The sequence below is a fragment of the Pinus tabuliformis genome, chromosome 9 (genome assembly GCF_031772625.1).
Source record: "Pinus tabuliformis cultivar Carrire ecotype Pingquan chromosome 9, CPIR1, whole genome shotgun sequence".
Taxonomy (NCBI): Eukaryota; Viridiplantae; Streptophyta; class Pinopsida; order Pinales; family Pinaceae; genus Pinus; species Pinus tabuliformis.
In genome coordinates this window covers 1,647,035,601-1,647,050,277 of record NC_142307.1, presented here as the reverse complement: position 1 = coordinate 1,647,050,277, position 14,677 = coordinate 1,647,035,601, and the positions used below count along the sequence as shown (strand labels likewise).

Genomic DNA, 14,677 nt, shown 5'->3' with positions numbered 1-14,677 from the left:
ATTAATCTTTAAAATTCATATATACACCACCACAAGATGAATTTACTTCAATCCTCTCTGGACTTATCAAAAGACTTCGTTAACATTTCTTTAACATTAGAACTCTGATATGGATATCGTTTAATATTTGAATTTAGAGAGGTCAATTCTAATCATCAGATTCCAGGACAAAATATTTGACATAAATTAACTCAAAATTTTGATACTTTCAATACAATTAATTAAATTTCTTATAAAACCATCTATTTCTCTCCATAAAATTCTTGCCTGTTAGTTTGTGTTAAGATGCGTACAAACACTAAATCTGACCACGTGTTCGCAGCGGGGCATCTGACCAAGGAAAAAAATGTTTCATGGAGAGGAGTCTCTGGAATGCAGGACGGTTCGAATAGTTCGACGCCTCCTATGAATCTGGTGGGAGGATATTACGATGTGGGAGACCACATCAAATTTTATTTCCCTGAAGCTTTTACCATGACTATGCTTAGTTGGAGTGTGATTGAATATAGTTAGAAGTATGAAGCTATCAGAGACCTTAACCATGTCAAGGAGATCATTAGATGGGGAACAAACTATATACTTAAGACATTCAATTCCTCTGCCACCAAAATAGATATCATCTATTGTTAGGTGAAGCCAAGCCCAAGAAATGATTTTTGTTGTGAAATTTCTTTAATCACTTTTTCCTCTTTCATTCTCAATTTATGAAATTATATAGAATTATATAGATGTAAATTTTAAGAATATTTTGGAATTTGATAATGAGGAAAGAAATCAATTGTTTAATGTGTTTCTTGATAGTCAAAGATTTTTCATTATGTCTAGAAGATGCCCATTTTCAAAGGCCTTTCAATTTTCATATTTTTTTCTTTTCAATAGGTTGGCACTGCATCGAAAATTTCCACAACTCTAGATGATCAGTCTTGTTGGACGAGGTCCGAAGACATGGAGTACCTCTCTCCTATAACTCAATGATTATTCAGTTCACATTTCGTTGTAGAGATGGTCATTTCGCTCGTTGTCACCTTGATTGTATTCAACGATAACACCAATTAATGTCTAAGGTGCCACTAATCTATTCAAGTTCTCAAGGGATAAGAAGGTAGATACAACCAAAGTAATTTTGTGATCAAACAATATTATAATTCCATTGGCTACTATGATGAGTATGTGTGGGGTGGTACATGGATGTACTATGACACTAGGAATTCTTCTTACCTTCAGTTGGTGACTACTAGAATTCCCACCTTCAGTTGTGACTACTTTGGGGATTGCCAAAAATTCCGGTGCATCACCAGCTTCGTATGGTGTCTTTAGATGGGATAATAAGCTACCAGGTGCCTAGGTAAGCACAAATTCCATATTCTTAAGATCCTTATTTCAACCTTAATATCTAGAATTTGCAGGCTTTACTACTTTGGTAGAATCTATCTTTACTTGAGTGGTTGAGTTGGCTATTTTAGGTATGGTTTCTTGGGTTGGATTGGTTACTTTTCAGTTAATACATTGAATTTTTCAAAATAAAATACATATTTGAAATATATTGTTGTTAGAATAATTATTTTTTGTCACATTAATTTTATTTTATTTTAGATTTCAAGTTTCTGTGATGTTTTTTTGGAGTAACATTATCCCGATTATGCACAGTTTTGTGTTAATTCTATCGACGTTTCAAACCCCAAAGGGGGTCCATCATCAAGATTAAATTTGATAGAATATGAATCATAGTTCTTTGAGAGAAGAGTCTTTCTACCTGAGTATAAATAAACCTAGATCCTTAAATTTTTATAAAGAAGCCGACCCTTATATATATATGACTTCTTTTTTATTTTTATTTCAATTTATTATAATAATTAAATTTTATTTTAGTTTAATTATTAATTTTATTATTATTAAACAGGTTTGTTTAGCTAAATTTTACCTAAACAATAATGTTGGGTCCCTATAATACTAGTGATTACCCCATTACTATTGTAGTTATACCCCTTATTTATATTGTTGTGCCCCTATTACCGCCATATTGTTATTTCTGTGCCCCATAGAATCCCTCTATTGTTATTTGTGTGGCTTTATATTATTATTGTTAGGTCGGCTGGATTATATTGTGACTCCTTAGACTCCTATATATAGAAAGGAGGTTTTGTCATTTGTATCATCCAAGAATTGTTCATTTATGTAATGTAAAGGAGGTTGCCCCCTTGAAGAGGCTAAATTCTAAGGCGTTGATCTATCTTTTCTATCTTTTCTTGAGCTGGTTTCATAACATTTGGTATCAAAGCTTTGGATTCTAGGGTTTCGCTGCTCGAAATAGGTCATCGTGGCATTTTCGCTATAACTTTCCTTCTGTGACGTTTCATAAGTCGCAAAAAAACCCATTTGAGAGGAAATCGTGCTGAACCTTGGGTCCAAATTTCAGAGCTTTTCGGCCGATATTTTCAGAGATATGATCTGAGGAAGTGGGTCTTTTTGCAGACTCCTGAATTACATTCAAAACAGGTGACCTGGAGAAAATTGTCATAACTTTCTCTCTGGGGATCAGGTTGAAATTTCGTAAGAAGGTACAGAAAGAGGACGGAATGTAGCTTCTTGTATGTGTGTTTTAGATTCAAAGGTTGAAGCAGTGACTCATAGCACGTCGTACAAATGTGATCTACTGAAACAGTCTAAAAGCAAGTCATTGTGGGAGATTTCACATAACTCTTCCTTGGAGAATCCAATTTAGCTCAGACTTGTGGCATTGAAAAGAGGACATAGAAGGCTACTACAAGTAGCTATTTCAGAACTAGATGATCTGAAATTACAGAGATACATCGTATTCAATATCAGGCTTCTATAAAGTGAAAAAAGGTGTGTAGTTTTTATTTTTTATTTTTGTGTAAGCTTGGTTTAACGGAATTCAAAGGGCATAGTAAAGCATTATTATCAGTAACTGATGCCCCGAGGAAAGAAAATGAAAACACCTAGTAAGGAACCTGAAAGCTCTAGCATGACTCATGAAGAAAAGGAAGAAATGCTACATGATATATCAAAATTACAAGAACAAGTGCAGCAAATATCACGCTCACAAAAGCTAACAGAGGTTAAGATAAGTGGCGTGGAATCTAAGATAAAGTGCATCGAAGCTAAGATGGATGATTCGAAGACAGATTTGAAGAGAGACATGGCAGATTTGAAGATAGATTTGAAGACAGACATGGAAGAATTGAAGAAGTTGCTACAAGAAAGGGTCACTAATGGTGAAAAGGTAGTAAAGGAAACTCATGATGAGAACAAAAGAAATGTTAATCATGATTCCATAGACGCTAATGTTGGATCAAAGAATCACCATATTCCAAAAATCGATATGAGGAAGTTTGATGGCAAGGATCCCGCCACATGGATATTACAGATGGAGCAGTTCTTCGATCTCAATAATGTGCAAATTGCACAAAAGGTACATATGGCAACTGTATATTTGGAACCAAATCAGTTTGTATGGTATCAATGGCTTTGCTCTCGTAAACAATTTATCACTTGGGCAATTTTTACGGAAGAATTGATAGCACATTATGAACATATAAAAAGAAACACTTTTTTTAGCCAATTGATAAGTCTCAAACAAAAGGGTTCAGTAATGGAGCACATTGAGGAGTTCCAAAAATTGAACATAAGGGTAAAAGATATTCCAGAGGAGCATAGGATTGATGTGTTCATAGGGTCTTTAAAGGATAATATCCAACATGATGTTCGCCTTTGGGAACCTGATTCATTAGAGAAGGCATTCAGGTTAGCAAGAAAAATGGAAAGCAAAATTATGGCAACCAGGAAGCATACCGCTCACAACTATAAAGATGGAAGTGTTGTTGCCCCTAGTCTTCCACAACCTATAAGGTTGACACCACAATAATTGGAAGAAAAAAGAGCAAAAGGTCTTTGTTACAGTTGTGATAGAAAATACACTAAAGGTCATAAGTGTGCTAAGAAGAAATTATTCTACATAGATTGTGAAGAGGAAGAAGAAAAGGAGCAAGAAAGGTCAAAAGAAGAAGATATATTCCAGGAACAAAGCCTAGATGAAGAAAAAATAAATCCGACCATATCTTGTAATGCATTGGCGGGAATTACCACTCCTCAAACCATCAAGATAGAAGGACAAATCAAGAAGAAAAAGGTAATAGTGTTGATTGATTCAGGAAGCACCCACAATTTTATTCATTGTAGGGTAGCAAAAGAATTGAATTGCTTCGTATATCCAACACCAAAGTGTCAAGTGATGATTGCAAATGGAGGAACAATAAATTTCTCTGGAAAGTGCCATACTATCAAGCTATCCATGGGAGAATATGTATTGACTAGCCCAATGCTTTCCATTGCAATGAGAGGTGCTGATGTTGTACTAGGAGTCTCATGGCTACAATCCTTGGGTACAATAGCTTTTAATTTTCAAGAAATTTTCATCAAATTTTCTACGGAAGGAAAGGAAGTTGAATTAAGGGGTATTGTAGGGAAACCAGGAAAGATAATCAGCTCTAATGGCATGACAAAGCTTCTAAAAAAGGAGCAAAGAGGTGTAATTGCACAATTATGTTCGCTAGATGTTTCCACATGGAATCATCAAAAGGTCCTAGACAATCATTCCAAGGTATTTGAGACTCCAAAAAGTCCTAGACAATCATTCCAAGGTATTTGAGACTCCAAAAGGTCTCCCACCTATGCGTGATCATGATCATGCTATTCATCTGATTCCAGGAAGTGTTCCTCCAAACATCAGGCCGTACAGATATCCCTATGTCCAAAAAAGTGAAATTTAACGTATGGTTGCAGAAATGCTAGAGGCTGGTATAATTCAACCGAGTCAAAGTTCTTTCTCAGCTCCAGTAGTATTGGTGCACAAGAAGGATGGATCATGGCGCATGTGTCCGGATTATAGGGAGCTCAACAAGCTCACTATTAAAGATAAGTTCCCCATTCCTGTTATTGATGAATTACTGGATGAATTGCATGGATCAATTTACTTCACCAAGTTGGATCTTCGTTCAAGATATCATCAAATCAGAATGAAGATTGAAGACATTCCGAAAACGGCATTTAGAACTCATGAGGGTCATTATGAATTTTTGGTCATGCCTTTTGGCCTTACCAATGCACCTTCAACATTTCAAGGTTTGATGAATTCAATTTTCAAACCATTCCTTAGAAAAATTGTGTTAGTATTTTTTGATGATATACTAATCTACAACAAGTCTTGGAAGGATCATGTTGAACATGTTGACAGGGTGCTACAACTATTGGAGGAGAAACAATTATATGCAAAAAGATCCAAATGTTTCTTTGGAGTCCAGGAGGTGGAATATTTGGGTCATATTGTATCTCATGAAGGAGTTAAGGTAGACCCTAGCAAAATTAAAGCCATTAAGGAATGGAAAATCCCCACATCCATAAAGCATCTGCGAGGATTTCTTGGGTTGACAGGGTATTATCGCAAGTTTGTTAAGAATTATGGGAGAATAGCAGCACCTCTAACAACATTATTGAAGAAAGATTCATTTTCATGGACTCCAGAAGCAACAAAGGCCTTTGAACATCTTAAAGAGGCAATGTGCCAAGCACCGGTCTTAGCTACACCGGACTTCACAAAAACCTTTATTGTGGAATGTGATGCTTCAGGAAATGGAATTGGTGTTGTTCTAATGCAAGATGAAAGACCCATTGCTTTTGAAAGTCGTCCAATCAAGGGAAAGTTTTTAAGCAAAGCTATTTATGAGAAGGAAATGTTGGCAATACTCCATGCACTTAAGAAATGGCGACCCTACCTAATGGGAAGACACTTCAAGGTAAAAACGGATCATGATAGCCTTAAATACTTTTTAGAACAAAGATTATCCTCTGAAGAGCAACAAAAGTGGGTCACAAAGATGTTGGGTTATGACTTTGAAATCATCTACAAAAAAGGGAAGCAAAATGTGGTGGCAGATGCACTCTCAAGAAAGGATGAGGATGTGGAAGCATTGTTGTGTGCCATTTCTATTATCCAACCAGATTGGATAAATGAAGCAAGGGAGGAATGGAAGAATGACGAAGAAGTGTGGGCACTTATTCGAAAGCTACAACAAGATTCCAGTACTTCTGATACATTTAGCTGGCAAAATGATTCATTATGGTACAAAGATCGCTTATACCTCTGTAAGAATTCCCAGCTAAAACAAAAGATTCTTATGGAATTGCACACTTCTCCCTTAGGAGGGCACTCAGGATTTTTAAAAACTTACCACAGGGTTAAGAAGGAATTTTTTGGGATGGCCTTAAATCAGATATTCAAAAGTTTGTGGCAGAATGTTTGGTTTGCTAGCAAAATAAAGTTGAAACAATTAAGACACCGGGTCTATTACAACCTTTATCCATTCCAAGCCAACGTTGGGAGGAGGTTTCAATGGATTTTATCACAGGTTTACCCAAGTCTGAGGGAAAGAGTTTCATCATGGTGGTAGTTGACAGACTTACCAAGTATGCACACTTTTGTGCATTATCACATCCATTTAAAGCCAGTACAGTTTCTACTGCATTTATGGAAACAATTCAAAAGCTACATGGAAACCCAAAGATTATTGTAAGTGACAGAGATCCCATTTTCACTGGAAATTTTTGGACAGAATTATTTTCTTGTCTTGGTACTCAGTTAGCTCATAGCTCATCTTATCATCCTCAATCTGATGGGCAAACTGAGATAGTAAACAAATGTTTGGAAGGATATCTTCGTTGCTTTGTATCTGATAAACAGACACAATGGGTCAAATGGTTGCCTCTGGCTGAATGGTGGTATAACACTTCCTTCCATACAGCAACAAAAATGACCCCATTTATGACACTTTATGGGTATCAACCACCATCCATCACATCATATTTAAGAGAAAATTCTAAGGTTCAGGTAGTGGAACATCACATCGAACATCAACAACAAGTCCTCCAACTCTTAAAGGATAACCTCGTGTTGGCACAAAATAGAATGAAACAACAGGCAGATCAACATCGCAGTGAAAGAAGTTTTGATGTAGGTGATTGGGTATTCCTACGGCTACAACCATATAAGAAAATGTCCCTAAAGCAAGCTAAGAAGGATAATAAATTATCACCAAAGTATTATGGTCCGTACAAGGTGTTGCAAAAGATTGGTACTATGGCATACAAATTGGAGCTTCCTGCAGCTTCTCGATTGCACCCAGTTTTCCATGTTTCATGTTTAAAGAAGGTTATAGGTGACAAGCTCCCAATTCAAACAATATTGCCAGAACTTGACGAGGAAGGAAAAATTATATTGGAACCAGAAGCAGTCACAGAAACAAGAACTCAACAGCTACAAAATCGATCAATTTCAGAGTATCTTATCAAGTGGAAGAACTTATCCGCTGAAGATTCCACATGGGAGGATGAGAATTTTATGCAGAAGTATCCAGAACTACTCAAGCATTGAGGACAACACTTTTTTGAAGGAGAGGGGCATGTTGGGTCCCTATAATACTAGTGATTACCCCATTACTATTGTAGTTATACCCCTTATTTATATTGTTGTGCCCCTATTACCCCCATATTGTTATTTCTGTGCCCCATAGAATCCCTCTATTGTTATTTTTGTGGCTTTATATTATTATTGTTAGGTCGGCTGGATTATATTGTGACTCCTTAGACTCCTATATATAGAAAGGAGGTTTTGTCATTTGTATCATCCAAGAATTGTTCATTTATGTAATGTAAAGGAGGTTGCCCCCTCGAAGAGGCTGAATTCTAAGGCATTGATCTATCTTTTCTATCTTTTCTTGAGCTGGTTTCATAACAAATAATGACATTTTTTCCTTAACTTGGGGTTGGTGTATGAAACTAATAATAAAGTAAAATTAATTGGGTATTGGTTTATCCTTGACTTTACAATGTATATGCAAGTGAAATGCTTACAAACATTTCACAATTCTTGGATGGTTATTGATTACTTTTTACAGATCTTCACATTATATAGTTTAGCCATAAAATCCTTAACAACAAAGAATTCATTGATTATAGGAATTTTTTGAGGAGTTTGAGGTATCACATATCCATAGAGAATTCAACATTGATGATGACAAAAGATCAAAGGAAGCATCACTCCAGCTTATAGTTAATTTAATGATTACAAAAAAATTCCTTGCATGTTTTTATGTTTTGTTTATTTATGTTCTGGATTAGTAGAATATCATAACTTTGGATAGATATGTCATAATTGAACATTAATTTGTATACTTTGATTTCTATGAAATAAAAAATACACAATTTTTCTATAGAAAATATATATATATAACAACGAATATGAATAAAAAATTGTAATAAAATAGTAATTTATATACTTTGATTTCTATAAAATAGCAAATACATAATTGTTCCAGAGAAATAAAATAAAAATTAAAAAAGAAAAATATAAATATTATAAAATGTATAAATAAAACAAATCTATAAGAATTAAGAGTTCTTTTCATGGATCTACTTAATCATGGATTTGATTATAATTTTAAAAAAATACCCACATCAGATAGCTCATGAATACTAACCATTAAATTTTATTTCATCAAATTCTAGTCTTGGAAAATGCCATTTCCATAAGGTTCTCACTTCTCTTACCAAAACCACAAAGAATCCTTACTCGCACATGAAGGAGAATATCGTGACAACATTATAAAGAATTGAAAGTATCATTACACTGGGCTGATATTTTCAATAGCTTAACTCTATCCATTTTGAACCAAAGCAATATTACTTGTTTGATCTCAGTGGCAAGGAAATACTTTGGTGAATTCTAATATATTGCTTACAGGTTTTGTTAACCAGGCTAAGGATGTTCCTCGGTCCAGGTTATCCATATGAGGACTTGTTGCAGAGCTATCAGAACCAGACAACCCTCGTATTGTGCTCATATCTTCCCCTTTCAAATCGTTCAACAGAACTAGAGGTGAGCCATTCTTATGATTCAGAAAGATTCATTCCTCTCAATACGTTCAGAATTTGATATATTGGGCGTGTTTCGTTGTAGGTGGACTAATTCAATTGAACCATGGGAATCCTGAACCCCTCCAGTATGTTGTCAATACAACTTTTCTAACAACACTTTATAGTGATTATCTCGTTGCTGCATATATTCTTGGCTGGTATTGTGGTCCAAATTACTTCCCTAGCCAAGCCCTTCACGACTTTGCAACAACTCAGGTATATTAATATTTTTTATTTTATTTGATTGGATTCTTTTGAATCCATCACAAATTATTATCTGGGTTGCAGTTTCTAGCTAGCAAGTGTTGTCATTTCGAGCTAGCAAGTGTGAGTACAAAGGTTATTTTTGTCTAGATGATGTGAGCCACACTTACTTCTCACTTGCTAACTCAAAACTTCTACCCAAATATGAATCTAGAAGAATCAAATCAAAACCATTCACATGTCAAAAACTTAAACCCAAATATATTAATATTTATTCACATCTGCTAACCATTTAATGGCCTAGTGTGGGTTATTTATTTCACTACAGTCTTGCACCCTTAATTTTTTGAGGATTGGTATTTTTATGCAGATAAACTATATTTTAGGTAAAAACCCTCTTAGCATGAGCTACATTGTGGGTGATGGCAACTATTACCCAAAGCGTGTGCATCATCGTGCAACTTCTATCCCTCAAAATGGAGTAAAGTACAAATGTACAAATGGTTACAAATGGCAAGACTGTCCAAACCCTAATCCATATGTATTGGCAGGTGTTACGGTTAGCGGGCCTGATAAATTCGACGGTTTCCATGATTTTGGTAGCAATTACAACCAAACAGAGCCCACAATCACTGACAATGTTGGCTTAGTAGCAGCATTGATAGCTTTATCGAACGGTGACAGTGGAGTATGATTACAGATTGATAAGAATGCAATATTCTCTTTAGTTCCACCAATGTACCCTATGGTGCCCCCTCCCCCTCCTCCATGGAATCCATAATGTATCTACATGTAACGCCTCTCAGAAAATTCAAAAATCTTAGTTCAGTTTGTAGGTATTTATTGATTTGATTAGAGATTAATTAGTTAGTATTCCGGGGGGATTTTATTCTCATGAACCTGCGTTGCATTGAGTGCAATGAAATACACGACTCCTGATCGTTAAAGTTATGTCTTGCATTGATGGAACAAATATTTCAATTCGATGTAATCATCATCGTCCAACATTTTACATTGTATCATCGTGAGAGGAAATGGCACAACAATGGGCAATTGTATTTTTGACATGCTGCATCTAAGGAATTTTCAATGGAATGTTTAAGACCTACTGAAATATATGTTAATGATTAAAACTCTTTCTAAAATATAGTCACACCACTACACTTTTTCGATAGTTCAATTCCTCCAAAATTATTAAGGTGGGTGTTGGAATTATCATGTTGCATGGTTAATTTATTAGTAAATGAGTGAGAGTGAGTACAATGATCTTTTTCATCCAAAGTTCAAGTTTTCCCTTTGAGACGCTGAATGGCATTCCCTGTAGAGGTAAAATTCCATCACATAGTGTACTGTGCCAGTCCCTTGCAATTTCCTTATCGGTTTACTAACAATGTCTCTTACTATTTTTCTATATTTTCTTCAGACATCTGACCCCATTTTTTGTGTTTAGGTACTCGGACACCTCTTGGGATTTCAGGGAAAATTCAAGAATTCATTCGAAGGAAAAAAAGTCACCCAATGACGGTAAGAGTCTCCCCTTTCTTCCCAGTGCCACAATTTTTATTTCCCTTTCTTCCCAAGGTTGTGCCACAATTTTTCTTTCTCCATTACAAGTGGTTTTTGCCTAAACCAATTTTCCTTTAAGTGATGTCTTGTTAAAGGATTTTTCTTTTGTGATTCCACTAGCCTGCTTTTGTGATTCCAGTGCTTTTGTGATTATTAGTACAGATCAGTATAACTAAAATGTTATGTTCATTAATCACACTATCCTTTACCAGACTGAGATCAATATAAGGTAAGTAGATCAATGATCTATGTGATACTCTATTACACTTACAAGCACCTATACAAGATCATGTTAATACTACCAATATTGTGAAAGTTCAACCATCTCCGTCCTATTCATTTCATCTTGGAAACCCTCCTGAAGCTCCATCATCACCTCGTGTATCTCTGCCACATCCTCTAACTTCCCAACCTGATCACATAATTTTTTAAAGGGTGCTAGCTCAATGGAAGAGCTTATGTTTCACACGCAGGAGGTTGGTGGTTCGATTTATATCAATGGTGAGATTTTTTTTGGATTCTTTGTTTTATATGGTCTTTAAAGAGACGAAAGACTTATTTTTTCTATAAAGATAATATGCCTTTAATCCAAATCACTGTCTCTCGAGAGACAAAAATGAAATTGTCCAATGAGGGACAATAACACTTGTGTTATATATTGTCTTTATAGAGAAAAAGATTTAAGAAATTAATTTGAGACACCCGCTTAAAGACAATATGTAAGAAAATACACAAGTTTTTTTGTCTTAAAATAAGACAATTTACCCAAAAAAAATTCTCCTAAGATACAATAACATTTGTGTTATATTTATTCCTATAGAGACAATTTTTTAAGACATTAACTTTGAGACATTAGATTTGAGACAATCGCTTAAAGACAATATTTAAAACAATACACAATTTTTTTTTGTCTCAACTTAAGACAATTTATCCAAAAATTGTCTGAAATACTATCTTAAAACCTCCCTCTGTGTTGTAGTGAATGTTTACATTAGTGAATTGATAGATTAGGTTGGTTGGTTGTTAGAATTTGTTAAGAGATTTTCTAAACAAGAAATTCTTTGGAATATGTTGGATCTCATGAGAACTATTTATATGCCTTTTAATTTAACTTTTAATTGAATATACAAATTATTTGTGTGTAATCTGTCCACCATATTTACTCTAAAAATTTATTTGTGAAATTAAATTTAATATCCAAAAATTAACATCTTGCCATATCAAATTCATTTTGTTTATCAAAAAATATATTTTAATTAACATAAAATATATTTTTAATAATAAAAAATCACAATCAAACTTAAAACTATACCATTACATTAGGTAAAGAAAACACACTCCAAATTGAGAAAAATCTAAACCTTTATTAAATTACAATTTTATTTATTACCGTGACATTATTTATTCACACATATAAAGACAATGTTTTTTTACATAATACATCTTTAACATTTAAAAAAACATATGTGAATAACCAAGATGATGGCCATTGAAAGCCAAGATGTTTGAACTTACCATTAACTTGTCCATGAATTTATGGGAATCAGCTTTGACATGTACCAAAAACAATATGATAAATTGAAATCAGATTGAAAGCTTCGCTCGGAAAAAGAATCGTATTGAGACCAGTGCTCAACACGTGTTCAAAGTTTTGGTGTGAAAGTTGACAAAGAATCATATTGTTGGCAAATCAAAATCATGCAGCCTATGCCCACCCGATGCTCAACACGTGTTCAAAGTTCTGTTATCGTTGGCACATCAAAATCATGCAGCCTATGCCCACCCGATCTACAACAGCGAAATCCCCCACTTCTGGTCCCACTTCAGGCAGGGTCCCTCCTATTTCATGGCTGCATTTCCATCCAGTAAATGCAAATTAAAATTGGCCATGAACGAAAAGAGAATAGGTTACATTGGCTTTTGATCCTGCCATTCACCAGATGCTTCATGTACTAGTAACACATCTAATCTTGGATTCCTCACTTCTGAGGCTGAAAATAATTAGCTGGTCAATCGGTCACTTCTGATGCTGAAACTATTTAGCTTGTCAATCGCTCATGCATTGTGAGACTGAAAATAATTCATAAATACATGAGGCTCTTCATTTTTAAGTTTTAATAGTAATTTTAAATTTTGATAAATTTATTATCCAATTACATATACTGTGCCATAAATACATTTATGGCCCCTAAGCAAGTTGATTAGCAAGATGATTATTTGTTGGTCCCACTTAAGACACGGTCACTTATTTGTTGGTCCCAGTTAAGGCAGGGTCCCTCCTATTTCAGGCTGCAATTCCATCCAGTAAATGCAAATTAAAATTGGCCATGAACGAAAAGAGAATAGGTTACATTGGCTTTTAATCCTGCCATTTACCAGTTTTACGTACTTGGCTCTTAGTAAAGTGAGCAACACATTAAACTGGGGTTGTATATCATCCATCAAAAGTACAAAATTGAGAGTAGAACTTGAGATCTCCGTTAAATCATTTTCTTGTACTCTCTCTGCTCCATAGAGACTCCCTGCTATGCAGCTGACACTGGTTTCTTATAATGATCGCCACATAGAGTGAATAAATAAATAATATCAACACATTCATAAATATGCTCAAATATCGGTATATGGTCCATATGAACGATTAGTGTGACTACATGCAAGATAAGCCTTATCAGTTGTATGATGTCGAATTTGGGCATTTTTTCTTTATTATACCATTATATATTATATAGTATTATCGGTTATTATACTAGTTTGGAAAATTAATTAATTTTATATATATATATATATATTTTAATTTTTAATCAATTTTTATTTAAATTAATTAATTTTTAAAGAGAATATTCTGATTTTTTTTTATTTCAACTTAAGGTGTGTGATGATCTGCTGATTTTTTAAATTTTTTTAATTGATGGCTTAGATTGATTTTCAAGGGAATATGCTCAGCATATACTTAGTCTTAAAGCCAATAAAAGTTTGTAGTTTGTTACAAAGTTTGTTGGGTTGCATCGACTTTTAATAAATTAAAAAAAATAGATTTATGTCACATGGCTCCCCACCCACAAATTTCCTAGGGATTTGAGATTACTCCAATTCTAATAAGTTCATAGTCTAATTAGATGAGAAAATTAATATATAACAAATTTTGTTTTAGAGAATGGTTCATTTTACCATAGGATGTGTAATTCCTTTTTTTCTCAAGTTAAATTATATTAGTGCTATATGGCTCTACCAATTTCTTAGGAATTTGAGATTATTGCAATTCTAATAAGTGCATATTCTAATTAGATGAGAAAATTAATATATAAGCAAATTATATTTAGCAAAATAGTCCATTTTACAATAAAATGTGCAAAGCATTTTTTTCAAAAAAAATTAACCCATCACCTTTTTATATATAATTAATCAAATAAATATATACATTAGTAAAATATTCTTATTACAATACTTTTTTGTTACAATAATTTTTTATTATATTTATAAAACTATATAAAAAATATTAATATTTTTAATATAATTATACTAATTCTTAATTAAATAATACTCATTATTACTCATTATTGAAATTTCACCCATAAAACTTTCAGCATCAATCTTGAAGCTAACCAGCAAAATCACTTTTTTTCTCAAACACGAGTGTCCCAAAACCTCAATTACTCTCTTCATTACTGCACTCAATTCCCTAGTCAAACGTTGACGGCGACAAACAAAATCCAATTTTCTCTCAGACACGAGTATTCCAAAACCTCCATGAGTCTATTCATCACTTCATTCAGATGTGGCACTATGAGTATATGGTCCCAGATGTCTTCTGCCACATCGACCACAAACTTTACATCGACCACAAACTTTTATCTTGCGCATTATCTTGAGGGAAGTGGGTGCCATTGGATGATGAATCACGTGTAAATATTTTAATTTC

At 34.1% G+C, this 14,677-nt stretch overlaps 1 pseudogene; it reads left to right on the top strand.

Moving 5' to 3' along the window:
- The first annotated feature begins 285 nt into the window (after positions 1 to 285).
- On the top strand, positions 286 to 9,973 carry LOC149155166 (endoglucanase 9-like; annotated as a pseudogene).
- Positions 9,974 to 14,677: the final 4,704 nt, after the last annotated feature.